The sequence below is a fragment of the Chrysoperla carnea genome, chromosome 4 (assembly GCF_905475395.1).
Source record: "Chrysoperla carnea chromosome 4, inChrCarn1.1, whole genome shotgun sequence".
Classification (NCBI taxonomy): domain Eukaryota; kingdom Metazoa; phylum Arthropoda; class Insecta; order Neuroptera; family Chrysopidae; genus Chrysoperla; species Chrysoperla carnea.
Window position 1 is genome coordinate 36,714,192 of NC_058340.1, and position 21,921 is coordinate 36,736,112.

The 21,921-nt window shown below is 29.1% G+C and overlaps 1 protein-coding gene across 1 annotated transcript in view; it reads right to left on the reverse strand.

The window, feature by feature from the left end:
- Positions 1-21,921, reverse strand: part of LOC123297729 — a 124,308-nt gene that overhangs the window by 34,019 nt on the left and 68,368 nt on the right. The gene's annotated exons all lie outside the window — the stretch shown is intronic.

Consider the following 21,921-nt stretch of genomic DNA (forward strand, 5'->3'; position numbering starts at 1 on the left):
ATTTAAATTATTCTTGCGTCAATGGATTTGTATATTTAATAATTCCATGATACCCAACTTATCATTGTTCGTCTACTTTCATTGTTTTCTTTTCCACAATATGGTGTTTAGCATATCTTCAGTGACGCTTGCAAGATTAAGCCAAATCGATTGACAATAGTCTATCTCTAGTTTGCCACATAGGAACACCTACAGTCTAGTAAAAATATATGTACATTGAATGAGAGTACATGAAATCGTTTGTCTCTTGAATGTTTTTTGATAGTTTTTTTAAATGTGCCAAAAGAAAGCTCTGGGTGTAATTATGTGCCCATATCACCCTGACTAATAGAATAATTTTATACCTTTTTTTCTTATTTTTTTACAGAATAAATCGTATACGTAGTAGTGGCATTCTAACACGTCTTGTAACATATTGGCTAAAACATCATAGTGATGACAGTAATGAATATGATCATCAACAACCATATACGAAAATTGGCTTAGCACGAATCTTATCAATATTTAAATCGTATATGTTTATATTTATAATTTGTATTTTTATATTATTTATTGAAATATTAATTTTTAAAATTAATCAATCAAAAGAGAATCGTCATAAAAATAATATTAAATACCAAAATTACATTAGTTAAAGTTTTTGAAGAATGGTATATATAATGGTTTTATGTGTATTAAGAATCTATTATATTAATAAATAAAAATTGATGTTGATTTTTTATTTTTCTTATAAAGGTACTCAGATATCCACTCATCTTAGTCAAAAAAAGCATCAATATCGGAATCTAACGGCATAAGCTGATTATAGTAGTACAAATGTTGTCTCAAAAGTCACATATGGTCTCGTGTCAGCGTCCTTAAATATTCAAGATCAAACGGTTCAAAAATCAGTTTTCTGAGAATAACTCGTTTTTTTTGCCTTAATAGAAGTTGTATAGGATAAAATTCTCTAAAAATTTTGTCTAAATCTTTTTTTATACGTCGAGCCGTTTTGAAATAGAGCAGAAAAGCGAAACGATATTTTGGAAGTGCTTGAGAAAGATCGGGATTCCAAAGAGCATGAATTTATTGCTGTTGAAGCAAAATACCACACCGTTTGCTACAGCATTTTTTTAAGCCAATACCCTCTCCAATAAAAAAACATTCACCTGGGCTTCACAATTGACCCTGCACTTAGGTACGTATAGCTGAGTGCTTAACCCTCTGCCCTCTCCTCATTTAAAAAACAGTTCAACACATAAAAAAAGATTTCAGACATAATTTGCAGAGAATTATATAATAAATATAAATACGATATGAAGGCCAAAAAACGAAATATTCCTAAAAAACGAAATATACCTACCTATTCATCAAACTGCTACTTGTCTTTAGGGTAAAAATATCTCGAATTTCAGCACTTTTTGCACAATATATACATTTCTGAGTATTACCACTTAAAACATCATATTCAATTGCTTACTGTTTGGAACAAACAAGTATCAGGCAGACGGATTAATTTCCTTAAAATAGTGATTCAACGACTTTGGTATTGTATGTATGGTATGTTAATTTTGAAATTTCCAAAAGTTTTCAACTTTAAATAAAGCATTCAATACCGGAAATTTGAATAATTACTTCATCTTAACTTACACTAAAATGAGTCTGCAATAGTGTAATAACAATAATAATTATGGTCTTAATGGATTTCTATTTTCATTCCTATGTCAAAGATGAATGAATTCAAGCAAATTGTAACCAAAATACAAAGATTTAATCTGACCAAAGAAGATGAAATAATAATTTTATATATAAGATAACATCATATAAAATGGTATGTTATGAACTCGACCAATGATATCTTCTATCATCATCAAAATAATATTATGATGACATAGCTTTACTTTACTATACCATTATTATATGAATCTTTTCTTTAGTTCTGTTGTCTTCACCTAATGTAACTGTATGTACACAACACCACGTTTTACTTCTGTATTCAACGTTGACAAAAACGTTGGAATCATTCAACATTTCGAGACCATACCCAGTGGCCGGATTCTACATCTCCTTATTGACACTCATTCTCATATTGACAATCATCATAAAAAGTTTCAAAATACGGTCGCAGGCAAGGAAAGGTGGCAGGATTCGATTGTCAGAGCCCACCTCATATGGAAATAGCGATCCGCAGTGGTATTCTGAATTAACAAATTCAAAATCCTTATCTTTGATCCTGTGACCTTTCATTCAATTGCCAGGTTGTCTATTGGGCTTAATTTTGACATGTGAGCCTGGCATTTCTTGTTTTGTAGATTTCCACCTATAAAATACTGCGTTATTTCTTCAGTCGAAAGGAACAAATAAACATGATTAGTACTTCTAGTATTCATAAATAAATGTTATTAAGAACATAATTTTTGATCTTAAACTTTTGCCCTTCTGTTGCGCTTATGAAGATATTTAGGTCGATTGACAAAGACAAGTTGTTATTTCGGACTGAATGAAAAAATAAAAATAAAGTTCAAACACTAAAACCTCGACAATTACAGAATCACGCTCTTAAAAGTATGAACACAAGAAAATATTTTTATCTGAAATTGTTATGATATGTAAAATCGTCATTATAGTCGTAATTACGCTCTTTCATTTGATACCAAACACGCTATCATTAAATCGAAATTTGTTTTTCGATCATAACTTCATATTCTCTAGCGGGCGCCATATTAATTTTAATGTGACGTCACATAGTCTATAACCTCCGGACGATCTGGACGCTTTTAACGATACTTCGTTTGCTAAATTATGATAACTAGTTTAGAAGCTAGGTGAGAACAGATGAACATACATACTTAGGTGAAACACATAACCCTTGCCATTGTATAGTCGGGGTGATTCAAGTTCTAAAAGTCTGTTGTTTTTTCTGTAGTGTAGATTACCCTAAATATGTCTGGCAGAAGGAGATTTGCAAAGTGACTGTATTTATGTTTAAAACATCACTTACTGTATGTCAGTGTATGACTTAACATAAATTAAGTTTTTCAAACAATTTTCTTTTAACACATCGAAGGGAGCTTGAATGTTTAAAACTGTGTTTGTAGAACCTCTTCATTCAAAATAGTATTCCAGACTTTATGTGGAGGTCATAATGGCGTACACAATATATTTTTACGTATTCTAGCTGCAAACAGTTATACTTCATCTATCCAAACAGAAATATAGACTGAAGATCACACATATTGCATTTGTTTTCTGTATGTTTTTTTTACATGAATGGCTGCTGTCATAATATTATTGCATGAGAGATTTTCTTAAATCAATTAAATTTTATTGTCGGGTATAAAGTTTTCTCTAACATATTTTTCTGGTGCACACACCAATGTTAAAAAAATTGAAACTATTCGCTTTAACTCTTATTCATTCTTCATTTTTTTCACCCCCTGAGTACCAAATAAAAAAGCATATGCAAAAATAAATAAAATTGTCGAGAAATTAAAAAAATTACCGCCGTGACGATAGAGTTATTATAGACTATCATGAATTTTCTAATTTTCAGTATTTTCTAGAATCTGGAGTATAAGTGAAAAAGATTTGTTAACTCTGTTAGGACTGTTAACTTTAAGGATTATTTTACAAATCAGATTCAAAATAAATGAAATGGTTGTAATCGTTTTTAACCCCCGAACTAAAAAAGGAGTGTTATAATTTTGATCGCTATATGTGGGTGTCTTGCTATGGCATCGTAGCGCCTAAACGTATGAACCAATTTTAATTTTTTTGGATTCATTTGAAAGGGGTTAACGGAAAGTGTTCTTAGTTGTGCTTAGAAAGTGCTCTTAGTGCGAGCTTAGGGTTACGTACCCGGAAAATCTAACAAATTGGCGATTATCTTCAAAATCAATTCAGTTTGGAAAAGGCATGACATATAATTTTAACATATAAATAATTACTATGGAAATAAATCGTCAAATAAAAGTGGCTCAATTCATTTCGAAAAGTGAAATGGTAAAATAATAATGTCCTTGACCATCATTTTGATATTGATGTAAGAAGGAGTGTTATAAGTTTAAAGTGTTTATTTGTGCGTCTTGATTGAGAACATTTTATACCTAAGTTTCCAAAAATCGATTTACAAGAATTAAATCGCATTTGTCGAAAGTTTTTTAAATTTTGTAAATTTCACATGTTCTTAACTAGTTACTTCAAAAAAATTGCGGTTATTTGATTCAACTTGATTTATTCTTGACTTATTTACTTCGACAAAACCTTAGACTAAAACTATCAAACGTGGATTGGGGTTTATTCGATTGATTGGAATTTGAGCTAGGATTTGCAAAAGATGATTCGATTAATGAGCTTTAGAAAAGACTGGAGCATAAATTTGTAAACTATAGTTAATGATTGATTCAGTTTTTCTTTCCTCGTATGTGCTAAGCACATATATTCAACAATGTAAAAGACACATTTTCAAAATAGTTTATAATAATAGTTCGTATTATTGTTGTTATTATTTTGTACAGTTTATACTATTTTTACTGTAATTGTTTTGTACTACAATTACTGTAATTTTACTTTTTATAAAATATTGTTCTGTTATTTTATTTCTGATAAGTGTACATTCAAAAATGTAATTATTCCCATCAATGAAAGTCAATCTTTACAATTTTCATTGCGATGAATATGCTTGCAAGCTTGTGCGATTATTTTGAATGGATTTGCACCCGAGTTTCATCGGAGATTTAATATCGCCGGACCATTATTTTTCGAACTAAACTTCATAGTGATAAGAGGATGATTTTTTTTACATTAATGAGTTACAGATGAATTATTAAGTCAACTAGGATTGTGTCTCGAACGTGAATAGAGTCATTTCGATTAATTTTGAATCAATGGCGGAAAAAACATTGTACTAAAGTCACTGCCTTGTTATCCCGAATAAAACAATCATCTACGATGGTAACTGTGCTAAGAAATGTAATGATTTTTATTTCAAGAAGTTACCATAGTTACGATAAGGTACCTTATTAATATTATTGTATGGATGCACATATAAATCTATTATGCTTTACATTGAAAATTTTATACTATTTTCTAACAACTTTAACTAAGTAATTATGTTCATTTACATTTAAAAATATTATTTATGCAATTTTGTCTCTTATTTAATACTTTCTCATGCAACAAGTTTAATTAACTGTTATAATTAACTGTTTTAATTTGACATTTTCTATACCATTTAAATGTAAGCAATTAAAAATTAATCAAAAAGGTATGATTTATTGCAAGTTAATAGCGCTGCGCTCGATTTACTATGCTCCCTGTCAATATCCCATTCTTTTCGAGTACTTTCCGATTAATTCCATTTGGATTTTATGTTCCAACCAATAGTTATACCTAGGGTTTCATATATTCATTCCTTCACGACGTATCCTTTATATCATATACAAAACAGTTGTAAGTAGTACGTGGTAGATTTAATTAACTTGTAGAATATATTTGATTAAAAGATTAATGAAATTTAGCTTCTTCTGTAATACAAACATACACAATCACACGCACACAATAACAGAGACTATTAATTTAAACCATCTGATATTGTATATTTATCTTAACCTTTGTGGATATGATAAATGTCTATGCACTTGGAAAATTGTATCTTAATTAAACATTTTATTACTATTCCTAGAATTATTTCAAGGGTATCTCGAATTTTCTTAAAATAATGTTATAACATGGTAAAGTAGGGTGGTAAGTAAAAAAAATTTTTTTAATAAGGAATACTTTCAAAGGGACAAGCTTTTATTGTACTAAAAAGTAGAAAATAATTTTAGTTTTGAGTCACTCATACCCGACTTTTTGTAAAAGCTTGAGGAGCTCAATTTAAAATATCAAAAATGAATCGGAACGCCTCATTTTCTTCACATGCGTAATTATTTATCGATTCATTCTTGATATTAAGCGCATCAAGCTTTTACTGTGGAGTGGTACTGTTGATGATGTTGAGTGCCAAGTTTATCTTACGACACAGGTCGGATAGAATTAACTTTTTGTCGAAAGAAATTCAATAAAGGAAAATGAGTGTGAGATAATTTAGAATATTTTCAATTTCAAATTGCTATTAAACTCATAAATATTCAGAGCAAGATTGACCGGTTCCAATGTTAAATTCATATAAACTAAAATATTCCAACGATAAAACATGATTACATGAACTGTATGTACAATTTAATTATGTAATAATTCACTTTGATTATGCAAGTATGTAAATTATAACTGTTTTTATTACTAAGGTATCATTATTATTATTATTATTATAAAATAATTTCTCTCTTCTCTTTCAAGTTCAATATTATATAAGGTCAATAAACCTATTCCATCCATAAAATAACTACACAATATTCATTTATAATCCCAAGTGAATGGAGAGGTAGGTGTATTAAACACTGTACATTACACTGTGGTTTGATATTTTATATGAAAGAAATAAAAATCAACTTCTTTCTCTGCTTTTTTTTGTGTTATAAAACTACTAACTACTTATTACGCAATGTATGTACATAACTGTTTGAATTACTTTTACGGAATGTATCATTCATAAAATATGTTATATACGATATTTACTTAAAAAAGTTCCACAGTAAAGTACAAACGTTAGCCTTCAGCTCTACAATTGGAATTGTTGGTCTGGATCAAAGCACTAGGTAAACCTGTGAAGAAAACCATCTACCAGCGTGAAAGGGTTAGATAATTTAACAAAATACTTTTTTCGAAAGCACAAAATTTGAAGTTTATTACACAATCGATAACGTTATTTTATCTAAGATTTACTGGAGTTTGCCTTAAAAAGGTCGATGTCATTTAATTAAGTGGCTTGTCCGTAACTAGGGCGTGGCAAAGGAGGCACTCGCCACCGGCGCATAAGAAATAGATGCGCAAAAAAAAACTTATTTTTTATACGTAAAATAAAAATTTAGTAAAGAATCGTGTAAAAGGCGCTCTTTTATTTACATAAAGTTATAAAGTTAAAAAATTCGATTTTTTTTTATAACAACTCCACATTCTTGAAACCAATTAGAGCTAGGTTAATTTTGATCACAAATTTTAAAAGTATGACCCAAATTTAGAAGGATTACATACTTGGTTTATCAAAATTGTCAGTGCGGTACTTTTTGATATATAATCGTAGAAAACCACACATTTGAAATAAAAATCAACAAATGAAAAATAGAGAATAGTAGGTAATGCAAAAGGGCCAATGATGATTAGGAGATGATTGGAAAGTTATAAGTAAGTGCCACTGAAAAATTTAACACCCATAAAAAGTAAGAGTATCAAAGACAAGCTGGAAAGTTTCCAAATCAAAGAAAAGTTATTGGTTTTGTGAAAATTAGGAGAGAAATATTAACCAATAAGTTACCAAAAGAACGCGTTTGAGAGACTAAATTCTTAATTCTAATATTTATTTCTTCTTTTTGAGTTGTTACATAATTTAAAAAAGAAACATTGTTAATTCAAAAACCCACATTTTTGTGAATAATTTTATCTTTTATAACAACGTTTGCAAAAAACTTAATGGTGTTTTAAAAGTGGTTTTTGGTGTTTTGTTCTACCGTAAAAATATTATATGAATGTTAAAATACAATCATAAAAACTTTTAAGTTTTATCAAGTTAATAAAAATTATATCATTAAATGAAAACAAAAAGAGAAAAACTTTCTTTTCGAAAGAAAGCATAAATTAGTTTGTAAATGTCACTGTTAACAAATGTAAAGAAGTTAAAAGTAACAAAATAAAAAACTTGTTTTTTTAACACAACTAGGACAGTTTTTGTTACAAATTTAATTCGTTACTTTATTTAAAAAAATATATTTTGATCGTCTTGAAGAATTGGTTTTCAAGAGAGAATGATCAGCTAACGGTATATTTTGTTTAAAAATACTCATATTTTAAGTATATATAAAAAGTGCGTAGGAGATATAATTTATTTTACGTATTTCGACGGTTATAACGGTTTTCAATTTATTTATTATATTTTATTAATGCCATTTAAAAAATGAAATGAATAATGGTGATTTGTAACAACAGAATTAAACCTGATATCAAAATTAAAATGCCAAATGAAAAATACCGACTAATAATTAGAATAGACAATTGTTTAAAATATGTGAAAATCTTTGGATTTTATAAAAAATATTTCATACAAAAATATTTTTAAGTTGGAAATACAGCTGGAGGACATTTTTTCTTCACTTGATGTCTAGTTTAATTTGGATGGTTTCCTCAGGCTGAGCTTATTTAATATCTTTATTTTTGAAAACCTAATATTTTCCAACCCATACTAACAATTTAATAATTATTAACATACGACGTAAAAACAGTTGACTGTTTTTACGTCACGATAGTGTACTTTTTTTTCTGTTCCAAGACTTAAACATTTTCAATTACTTCAATTGCTATTTGTTCAATTCGTTGTTCAATAGATATGCAAAAATTTTAATTCTTGCTTTTGCTTTCAAGTTATTTTTCTTGTTTTTATTAGGTCCTCTCATATTTCGTAAGCTTCCATTTGATAAAAAATTGGAATCTTTTAATAAGATCTATCAATGAAGAATAGCAACCTTTTAATCCGAAACTAAAAAATTTATGACCAAACTAATTATGTATTTAAGCTAGAAAATAAATTAGTTAAATTACTCGATTAATGATTATCATTTTCTAGTGAATTAATTACATATATATAGAAGCTAGTAGGCAGATTGTGCTCAGATACCCTTATCCCTTATAAATCTTCATAGAAGGAGAATTTTATTTAATGGTCCATAAAATTATAAATTTCATGTATAGACAGTATCAAATTTTCATTATACAGTGTGTCGCATTTAAGATGAAGGCACGTTATCGTTATTTATAGGAATATAAATTTAAAATTTGGCACAGTCTTACAGGGTGATGGTACTCATTTTGGAAGATACTTAACCAAAATTTGAATTTTAAACTCAATCGTCTATAAATTGATAAATAGGCCCGATTTTTAATATTTTGCTTAAAGTCAGAGATGTTAGAGATATCGAAAAAAATATAAACCGATTTTCTTTACATAATTCGCATATTTAATTTTTTGATTATTTTGGGATACACTCGAAATTATTACAAGTTTATTGAAATACATAACACCATTAAATTATCAATTTGTACAAAAATGAAAAATAAAAATACGAATTTTGTCATGAAAATCGGTATGGGTATAAAAAATATTATAAGTAACTAATTCCAATATTTTTTTTTTGATATCTCTAACCTTAAATTTAATCCTTCCAAGAAGCATTAACAGATATCTCATATCTCATACTAGAGACAGAAGGCATCGGATACTCGAGAAAAATTCAATGAAATAAGGATTATGTGTATATAGGTACACCGAGAATATTTAGAAATATCCATTATTGGGATAGAATATTTTAATAATTTATAATATAAACCAGCAATTAATTAATATATATACACATGAATTCATTTCTTAAATCAGATACACTTTATTGATAATATGACATTTACATCTAACCCCAAAAAGGATATAGAAATTTACTTTGATGTCAATTTATTTCTGTAAATGATGTCTATAGTCTGTTTGATTGTATAAAGTGAGATATTTGATAATAGAGAACTAATTAAATTGTATGCTTGAATTTTAGATGTGATTTCGTATTTTGATTAAAAAAAACTTTGTGTTTACTCGCATAAGAACTCTTTTTTCAATAAAATGGGTTGTGTAAAAATGCAACACAAAGTTTTCACAAAAATTAATTGCAAGGCAATGTTTTCTTTTCCGAGGCGAGACAATATATTTAAATCTACTACAGTTTTTAAACTGAAATTCTACGGGTTTATTTTATTTTTCTAATTCAAATAAGAAGACAGTTAAAAACAATTGCAAAAAATTTGCGATAGGGAATACACATCATACTTTCTATAAAAATGCATTATCGTCCGATTTACATTTGTTATTCGCATTCTTCTAATTTAATATCCATCTCATCTGTGTATAAAAAAACGTGTATTAAAATTTAACCTCGATTGGTTAAGGATATCACCTTTAAAATCAGTTGCAAAATTTGAAATTAACGTAAATACAAACATACTAATATTGCTGTTTAAGGTGTTTGTTTCCCTACAGTATTGTAAAAAAAGTTTTTGTTTATTGCACTGTACAAACATAAATAAACCAAATACATGCCTTGTAATCAACTAATGTGTTATTTTTAGCTTTACAATACCACGCAACTACCAAAATATGTAATATATTGTGTGCAAGTGTTGCTTATAAATTTGATAATATAGATATCTCTCTTCAATCACCGTTACTCCAAATATAGTCCTCTCTGTTCATCAAATGATGGATCTTCGATGAACTCATAATTAAAATTTTGTTTTTACATCATCGACAACCTTGTATTTTTATGACATTATTATAAACTACAAGATTGTCTAAATATTTTAGATAATTTTTTTATCACACTCTCTAGATTTTTTGATATAGAGATATCCAATTGAAAAGGATAACCTATATGATTCATCATTTTTTCAGCCAACTTTGAACGATAAAATAAAAAGCCCGGTGAAGTAGAAATTTTTTGTGATTTTTGGAAACTTTGCATATCCCCTTAAATAAACGCTTATAAAAATATGTAACAAAAACTAAGAATCAATGTTACATTCATGTAACAGGAAGATAACCGACTAAATTAATTGCGGTCGTGTATTGTTATAATTGCATGTTTCACGCTGATCAATTAAAAACGATTTTATTATAAGAATTGTAAAAAGTGCATTTTAATCACGGGATGAGTCTTTAGTTATGCATGTCACGTGGAAATGATAATGAATTCAAATTGGCTGTAATTCAATAACTTTTACAGTTAGGTACAATAAAACCTATTATTTTAAGCAAGAAGTTTATATTTTGTATTACATAATACAAATTTGTTAGGGCGTATTTCTTTATATCATTTGAAAAATATTATGCCATTATTCTTATACTTAAAAAATACAAAATAACATAGTTAATTGTTTAAATATCTGGTATGTACTGGAATCCATTGTTCATCCAGTAGATATGTTTTTCGACCTTGCAAGTTGAAAATAGTTCGAAAAATTTTGTACCTTCCATGAGAAAAAATAGGCTTTAAATCTCATGTTTGTAACCCTGAGCCTCATCTCGGAACATAATAAACATAATATCTCAGTGTATGAACTATATTTTTACACACCTATTGAAAGTTCATACATAATTGTGGAATCATTTTTCCATAACAAACTCTTATATATAGTCCCTAGCCCTAACAAATGGGCCGAGACTCAAAATATGTCGAGATTGAGATTACGGTACGCACGATTTCGCTACATCTTAAGTAAAAAATGGCCCTCGATTAAATTCGCTAATTTTTTAAATATTTTTTCGTCTTGCTGTGTTGAACAAATCTTCTCATGAGAATGGTTCTCTAAAGTGCTTCCGTGAGAAATCAGGCTTTCTTATCAACTTTTACGACGTTTGGAGGTTATACGGCGGCTTTTTTGGTCGGATTCTAGAACTAATGTTGCAACAACTATTAAAATGTAAGAAAAATGGATCTTGTTGATAAGTTACATTCTCTACTCGCCGTATGACGGTTATACGGCGTCAACGTTGTAAAGATCGATAAGAAGTCTCATTTTGAGGGTCATTATTCTTCTGTTTTTTGCTGAAAATCAAGCAACAAAGCATTTTGGAGACGTTTGCTCACGAAACGATATGTTCAGCACATCAGGACGATACTAGAATTAGGGAGTTTAACCGAGCAAATTTACAAGCCTAAAAGTGGTTGATAAATCGCATATGCATATTTTATTCAACTTTAAACTAAAAGTAATTCGAAAAAGAACTGAGGCTTTTATATACATAGAATTTGCTAAATAGTCTACATATCGTGATTGAGGATTATCGGTGCAGGCTATGAATGTTTTTGTAGAGAATTTAATAATTGATTTAAGAGGTATCTAGATCGCAGAAGGGACTGGTCTATTAACCCCTTAGACACAGAATAAAATTTAGGACACTGACAGTCAGTATACGTAAACAATACAAATCATTTCCAAAAAAAAAAAAAAACATGGCATAAATATAAATAAAAAATAGTTGGATGATGACAGTTACGAGTAAATTGTGTGGTTTTATCTATTGTTGTGGACACTAGATAGTACTTATGATGAAAAAGGTGAATAAACTTCAATAGTTGTATTCGCTGCCATCCATGTCAGTTCATTGGAATACACAGCTAACATTGGTAAATAACTGTGTTTTCATACAGCATACAATATTACTGAGTGATCCACAAATACGAAAGGAACGAAAAAATTACACAGTCAACTCCCCTCCTCCTCCCAATCCCTTAAATTTTCAAAATTGATTTAGACTTCATATAAAAAAAAACAAGCTTTTATCCAAACATCCTTAAGAACGAATTCTCACGGGAACGAATATTTTAAAATAATTGAAAAAGAGATAAAAGTCATATAATAATCCAATGTATTTCTATTGGGTTTTTTTATTTACTCCCGAATAATTAATATCAGGCACCACACCGAAGCCTTCATAGATTATTCTTCGAACATGTACTGCAGCTTATGCTGGAAAGATCATTATCTCCATAGATAAATAATGTGTTTTATCCACTTTTCAGATTTTGTTTATTCAGTTTTTTCCAGTTTTTTTTTATTAGCATTAAAAAACGGCTCAACTAATTCTGATGCAACTCTTTCAGTTCTTCAATACGCGATTACGCATCGAATAAGCCCAAACACGTGTTAATGTCATAATTGGTTCGCGAGATAATCAAAGCGAAAGAATCCGAACGAACATACGAACATACGCACAAACGTACACACACACACACACACACACACACACACACACACACACACGCAGACGCAGACATCACATTGAAAAGGATTGATTCGGATATTGCGGCCTTGAAACCACGGAAATATGTAGAACTGGAAATTTTCAAAATCTGTCCCATTACATTAATTTCCTCTGGGAAGTTAATTATACTATAATTAAAAAACAAAAACAAAAACAAAGTTATTCCACAGTTTTCAGTATTTACTTCTATCGGTCAAATGGCCCTTTAACCCTATTGACACATTTTTTGGAATTTGAATTGAGCTGCTGAGCCGAATAGGTGGATTTGATAATTTCTTAGTTAGAGTTATTGTTCATAATTTTATGTTTTACCTATGTGTTATATTTTACTAAGCCATCCTGTAATTTCCTAAACATAGACATTCGTTAAAATATATTTTGTTATTATGATCAAACATATAAAACACATCGTTCGAATGTTTGTTCGTTTGCTGCCCGTTTGCTATTTGTTTGTTTGTTTGTTGTGGTCTATGATAAAGTGTGTGTATCGTGTATCGTGTATCGTGATATCACGATTTTCATAATATTTATACATTTAATTATAATAAATTACAAAACATTTATAACATAAGCACATTGCATTTCAATATCCCTTGAATTATTATATAGATTTATGTTATTATGTTCAACATGGTATTGTATTTATTGCATGTACACTTAGGTTGCAAAAAAGGTTCTAATTTGAAACTTTATTTTGGATGTAGTTCCACAGTTCTTAAACGGATGAAAGGCAGAAGTTCAAAAATAAATGCTTTTATTCCAATGCTAAAACAAGATAGATCTAAATAAATAAATTTTATTTACTGCTTTTATTACATAACTTATTTTGCTGATCACGATACGTAAAATGTGGTTGTTACTAATACGAAGTTGTGCAAAAACTCGAATGAATGACAGGGGACAATGAAGAGCCAAATATTTCTCGAATCCATCGTTAACTGTCAGGTTTTTGTACATCAAGTTGTGACATTATAAAGCAATTCTTTCGTGGCCTTGTAGGGCATAAATAGTTTGAAAGTTGTCAAGGATTGTTGCAGGTTGTTGCAATTGTTGGTGCTGTTTTATGCAGGCTTGCGAAATTATAATACCCAATTGAGCCTTGGTTGACTAGAGTCGGAAGTATTGGCCAGGTTAAGAAACTGCCTATAACAGAGTACCTTTCATTACCCATAAGCGTGTAGGGAATGTAATAAAGAAGAGAAAAGTTTTTTTAAAAGAAAAGGCTGAAGTTGACATCGAGAAAATGATAAACTATTCTAAAAACTGAAAATGCATCAAAGCAAATATTTAGGCAATATTGTAGTTTCTTTTATGTATATCAGCACAGTAACTGTCAGCTCTCTGAGTAAATGACGGCACTGCAACCGCAGGCCTTTCACAACAAAAAAAAACCTTTTCTAAACGAAATATGTTGTAAAAAATTGGTCACCAATTCTTGGTCCCATTTTATCACACAGAAGTGTTTGTTTTCTGTAGATAATATTCTGATTACGATTAATTCGTAATTCAAATTATACCAATACAGTTTATAAGTTTTGATACGTTTAATAACACCACACATATTATATTTATGATTCTAAATATTATTTACAATATAGATACGGATTGTGTAATCTGAATATAGTGCTTATCAATTAAAAGGAGTTACCGAATACGGTTATCTCAAAGCGTGTATCAACTGAAAACGTTCGTACCATTGTTTGTTTCTCTTTCAAAAACTGAATAAGCCTTGCGATATTCTAGAGGTTCGATGTTTATCGCCGTTGCGTTTATATTTACTGGGGCAAAGCTTCTTCTAGGATTCTTTGGCTGAATTTTCTCTCGTATACGTAGCAGTGAATCCGGAAAAATGTGAAAAAAGCTTCTCGTTCTCAGTAACGTAGCTACTGTCAATGATTTATTTCATATAACCACGGTGAATATGGCATTATTGTACCTAACAGCACTATGACATGCACTGAGCAGAAGGTCTGACTCTTAAATGCCCGTAGCTAGGTAAGATTAGATTATATTTGCTCTCCGCGATAGACAAACTAAAGCTGTAGGGCCCATTGTTATACAATATATATTTTACTACCATTTCCGCTGATAATTTCATTTGTCGGCTTCTCAATTATTTTGAGAGGTTGAGTACACCTCTTTCATGCATATACCATGCACTATAGCGCATCCCAATCATTAATCAAATTAATGTTTTGTTGTGACGCCGGAAATCGAATTCGTTACCCTAGGAATACCAAGTACAGAATTTGTTACGCTTAAACAACTGAGCTACTAGGGTGCTAGGATGCTCGTGGTTGATAATCGTATATTTGTGGTCCAACAATTCTTGACAATTCCCAATGTTCTTGTACACAATGTATTAAATAAAATTATTTAAATCCAGTAGAACACAGCAACTATAATTTATTTGAGAGCTTTTGGTTTAATATAAATGTGCAGTTTATGCATTGAAATCACACAACGGACAATCGGATAATGAATCTTTTTGGATTTACTAGAGCTTGAATATAATCTTCTAATAAGCTTAGAATGATACAAATGATTTCATTGCAAATCATAAATTACTTATTTTAATTAAAATATATATTTTTTTAAATTTAATAAATCAAATATGTTTAATAATAAATAATTTTTGAAAAACATTATTTCAAAAAAACCATTTTATGTTTTATAGAAATAAAATTTATTTGATTAAACGACAGAAAATGATAACAAATATTACAAATAAATTGGTAGCAGGCAAATTTGTGCTTATATAGGGCGTACGATGATAAATTTGTTTAATAAAAGTTGTAAAATCTCAATTTATATGTAAACGGGATAGTACTTTATTTCCAGGTGAACGAAACTACCATGCAATGAGGTATAGTGTTTTTCGACTATCGAGGATACGTTACAGTAACATTACAGACTCGATGCACAAAGATATGTGTTTATTTGATTCATACTGACGATTTATTTTTTAAAGAAGTATATAAATTTTTAACATGCTTCTAAAAAAAAAGTTATTTTTAATAATACAATTTGTTACGGGACCCGCAGATAGACTTTACTACGGACCCGACTTTTTGTTGTGATATGGCCAGATATATACGTTACATTATATCTTGTGGACTAATTAGTTACTATTCTATACGTTAAGGGATTAGATAAGATATAGTTTTGGTGAATCTCCTGGAAAATGGCAGACTCTTTTAAGTCGCATAATAAATAATAGAGCATACACTTTCTAATTTCTCTTTCCTGAGCTGAATTGAATAGAATAACGTCATTATTTCCGCGGCGTAGACTTCAACGTCATAATTTCCAAGTTAGTTTTCTTATACTTTTGCAAATTGGAGCGAATAATTCATATCGTGTTGCCTGATAAAGTATCAGTTATATCAATATTTTATAACTTATTTGCATCTACAACTAACGACACAACAAAATAATCAAAGTTTTGTTTATTCAAAGAAGTTGCTACCTTCAATGGTTTCCAATTTCTACCGGTCCGAACTTTATATATCCATTGTTTCAAGTTTTTTGTAAAACGATAAAATATAGTTTCAGATTCTCAATTAATAAAGAGACACTTCTAACATAATGCTTGTGAGCATAATAATTATAATTATCTTAAAATATTTTGAACATGTAATTTAAAACCTTAACGCGTCATTTAGGCAAACGTTGTTCTGTATTTTTCTATAAAATTATTTACATGGATTTTCCTTAGACAAAATTTCATCCTCACTTCCACCCCCACTCTTACACCCCCTGGAGTTTAAATATATACAAAAACCATCCTCGAAGCAGGTTGTATATCGTGTAAAAATTTGTGCTCAAAAGGTTCAGAACTTTTTGACTCTATAAGCAATATACAAACGAACATGGCATTTTTATATTAGATAGATAGATAACACATTTTCTTATATGAATGTGCCAGTTACCATGGAAACCACCATGGATGGTGTTGAAATTTGTTGAAGAATAAAATTAGAATAACAACATTGTTTTTATATCTCTGTGTGAGTGCAGAGTATCTTTTATATTATGGAGTTTTTGTAGTAAGCTGTTTGCTAGATGTCACACTGAAATGAATAAAATTCCCTTCCTATATTTTGCTTATCATACGGTTTTGGTGTACGAACTTTAGCGTAACAAGTAATGTTGGATAAAACAATTCTGATTCAAATAGTGAATCACTATCTGTTTTTATTCAACTGTGCATGGAAAATATATATATTTTACATTTTGATAAAAAATTGATTTGAAATTTTTTCTGTCTTTTTGTGTCAAAATATCATAATTAATTTTAGAATAATCAGACATTTTAGTTTCTTATTCTCAAAATACGAAGAAGATACGATAATTAGAAAAAATGTCGTAGTTGAGTCCATAGCAATACCTATTAAACCAAACAAGAAAATTCAAAAATTATAAAAGCCAAACTTGTTTATTAATGAATTTTTATATTTGATGTGTGAATATTTTAAAATCAGTTCTATATTGTAACTATAACCTATATATTAAGTAATATATCAGAGTATTTATATATTTCCAAGTAATTACCCAATTTCCATATGTGTTCGTCCTACGATAACTAAAAAAAAAAGATGAGATATCGAGGTTATTTTAGCATATCTTGTTCAAGATCCCAATAGTTAGTATGAGTTCGTAAATGTGCACAAAGGGCCATAGAGTCATATATGTTTCGGATGAAAACTGTTTCTTATGAAATAGTTCTCGTTGGAGTTCCAAATTAAGGCAAAACTTTCATCAGACAGTAGTTGAAAATTTGTAGGTTGCTTCAAATTTTGGGTCGAAATTGGGATTTTAGGAAAAAATGTCCGCTAGTTATCTTACTTTATGTATAGGGTATTTTAACAGTTAACTCAATTAGTTGTTTATTTTCACTTGTTTTAAAATAAATTGCATGTTTGAAGTTAATTAAATCCAATTTTTCACATCAAGTTTATTATACATCGCTTTTCTCACGTACACAATCTACGGATTTTAAGTTTGGGAGAAAATAGCGGAACTTGAATTTATGGAAATTTCCACGTAGATGTCCCACTTATATATTTGCAGTTATGGTATGTTTTCTCCATATCATAAGATGCAGTTATGGAGATAAGGGTATCGAAACTTTATGAGATTTCCACGGTTTCCAAAAGAATCACAAATGAAAGAAAATACATCTTATATTTTATATTTTATTTACAATGTACAAAAAACTTATAAGGAAACGAAAAGGAATAATTGAGATTCGGGAAACAGATAATCGACCATGTATTAAAAGCAATACCTATCACAACAAAGTGAATCAATAAATCCCGAATCATTTACTAAATCCAACACTTTTTACTTTACGGTAGATTGTAACCGTCGACAATCATCATAACATATATTTCAGTTGATATAAACCAGAAACAAAAATGTACACAGAATATAATAAAAGTTTAACAGATATACTCCCATCAAAATAGATCTAATATTCAAGTTTTGGAGATAGAAATGCCACCTTCCCAGTTTAGCTTTTTACCTGTTAAAAATCTTAATAGACGCAAAAAAAATGATTTCGGAAAAATCAATAATTTTCTACGGTTTTCCACAATTTTTCAACAATTTGAAATAAAAGAATAGAACGTAAAACTATGGATTTAAGAGAATAGAATATAAGAACATATTACTTTCGCTACACAAACAAACAACTACCCTCAGAAAGTGGATTAAAGGACGTCAATTTGTTGTTATTATTTCTTCTCCATATTTCAGCACTAAAATGTATGAGCAACCTCATACAACTTCAATAAATTTTTCCTATAATTTGATGGGAGTAACATAATTGCGTTGAACCTTTTGCTGGTGTGTGAATAACGTCGCGTCGCGTCGCGCATAACATACATAATAATATGTTATCAAAGGTGTGGTTCACTATAGTTTCCATATGCTTTGTGTAAAATTGTCACAAATTATAATTTATATTGTACAGGTTGTCAATTTTTTAATAACCATTGATTTTACCTGCGTCATCTATTAGAGATACAACTTAGAGAGAGATCTAAAATGCATTCTCTTTGCACACCGTCTTCACGCTTTTCAAGTAGTGTGGTAATTTTGATACTGACACGTTTTCGCAAATCTTCCTAATTTTTAAATTGTTCCTTTTCAATTGTACCATCATCCAAGATATCTATTAATGTGCTATTTTTCGCTAATGTTCTTTTTTTATTTCTCCTTTACGAACATTCTGATAATTAATTATTAGTTTATTGATCTGTTAATAGTAATTAGTTATAATTATCTATTTCTTATCTTGTTAAATATAATGCCAATCTTACAACAATATAATTAATTAAAGAGAGGCATAAATCTGGATAGATTCAATGCTAATAATTTACATTGGACAATGCAATATCAATAATTGGAATCATCCCCAAGGGAATGAATATATATATATATCGCATATACTTCGAAGATATTATGTTTGTTATACTATTAATATATATTTCAATTTCTAGAAGATATTCTAAATGTTGACAAGCCAGTGCTAGTGGGCTCAATTTAGAAAATACTGAGTACTGCATTTTACAAAATTTTATAAAATAAAGAAATCATCATGTATCATTTTTATAGCACCCACGTTTAATACAAAGCGAAATAGTAGAGTCATTTAGATAAAAATGGACAATTTCAAAAATGTTTGTGAGATATTTCTATCCAGAAAATAACTTTAGACTTAACTAATAAACTACAATATTTGTTATTTTCTGAAAATTCTTTTTTCTCTTAAGCAAAATAAGTGAAAATACCAACTGGGATTGAAAAATATCAATAAAGATTAATGAAGAACCATACCAAATACAGGACTATGTGTGACTGCCTTTTATTAACATACTTTATCTTAGTAGTTTTACGAGGGCTGGAAACGTTTTCGAGTATTTATTTTCACTTTTACTTATTGCTTGTTGCTTGTAATGCAAGATAGAGTATGCAAGACAGAGGTAGTTCATTATGTAAGCATCGAGACCAACGCTCAATTTTAGTATTTAAGAATAAAGTCAAGTCAAGTAAAGTTATTGTTTCATGAATGACATAATTCCCTGCCTTGTTTACCCTTTTATATCCATTCTTGAATAAGCTACAGTTATCTAATCCGGAGTAAGTATATAAAAATGATACGTAAGAGAAAAATAATAAGATGGGAAAAAGAAAGAGAAGATAAAAATTTATCGTATTTTACACGTCTGTGCATTATTAATGCCCTATAAAACATTTTCACATACAAGACATATATGTATAATAGAGTTTAAAAATAGTTTGTGAATCACTAATAGGTCCCTTTTATGCTCACATATTATATTTATTATACTAGATTTCATATTTTACATCATATTTTTCAGATTTTAAATAAATTTATTTTCTATAATAGGAAGATATAATGTGCAAATTTCTGGTCTGTATCTTTATTCTAATTCAATAAATGCATACTATATATAAATCGTGAATATATTGTAAAAATATTATGGAAACTTTCACGACTGATTTATTTCAGACAACAGAGAATTTTTTTCTGCATTAAATTACAAGAGTTTTTTTATAATTTAAATAGGTTCAGTATCACGTACTGAAAGTAAATGGATAAAATCCTTACAAAAATAAGCGGGGAAGTGCCTCTATTATAAGGAAAACCGTTTTGGGATATGTCTCCATAGCTGTACTCTTTAGACTAACTTAAAACTTCAGATTTCAGGGGGTGATCGCTACTTTTGCAGGTAAGAAGGCAAATTATTTATTGCTGATTATGTCGAACCATACTTTTATACTTATTTGATACTTATTATACTTATTGGAATTTTGTAATTTGAGTATATTTTGTATATATTTTGGATAAAAATTATCTACATTTGAAAATGATTTTTCAATATTTCATTTTAATTACAAATTATCTAACTGTGATACGTATTCGCTCCGTGCATGAGTTTTTTTAAAGGCGTTTCCATGGTAACGATAGACTACTTTAATTATAGAGATGTATGGATACATATATAATTGTATGGATTGCATTTATGACTTACATTGAAAATTTAATATTATTGTCTCACAAATTTAAATAAATAATTACGATAATTTATATTTGAAAAATAATATTTGTGCAATTTGATTTCGTATTTTCATAATTTTTTATACATTAAGTTTAATTAATTAGTGTTTTTCAAAATATTTTAATTTGACATTTTCTATAACTAAACATGTAAAGAATTGCAAATTGGTCATAACATCCTCCTTTAACGCCAAAATTTTTCACTGGAAGCGCTGGCATCGTTTTTATTGTCCCTACCTTGACTACGCACACGACGAATTACGACTGGAGACTGCAAGTTATTTACTGGCTTTTCTTAAAATATTCGACTTGCTTTTGAAAGAGAAACAGCCTCCGATGGATACAAAGTATACAGTTATTTATAAATAATCATTCTTTATACAGTAACAATAAAACAAAGATGATAATATTAAAATAGAAGATGATATGATGATATAATGTAAATGAAAAGAACGATCATATAACATTAAGTTATCTATTATTATTATTAAATTCAAGTCATCTACGTTATGTGTCGTCTAACATCTATCTAATAAAAGGTATTCCAATTAGATCGTCTGAACTTTAATCTTAAAGAAGTTTTATATGAGATACTCCGAGTGGCTTCGTGGCCCATAACAACTAGAGATTTTCTTGTATAATAGTTAATAACACTCCTGATCAAATTTCCTTTCAAACAAACAAAACATCAAAACTGGTTCATCTGCTTAGGAGCTACGATGCCACAAACGATCCTTATTTTATATCGAAGAGAGGGGTGGCCTTTTTTATTTTTTATCTAATACTATTTTATATACAGAGTGGACCATTTTATCTCGTTTTGAAGTTATCCAATGAAAAAAAAACTAAAACAAAAGTTACAAAGTTTGATGGGGGGCATCATGTTCTAACATCATAC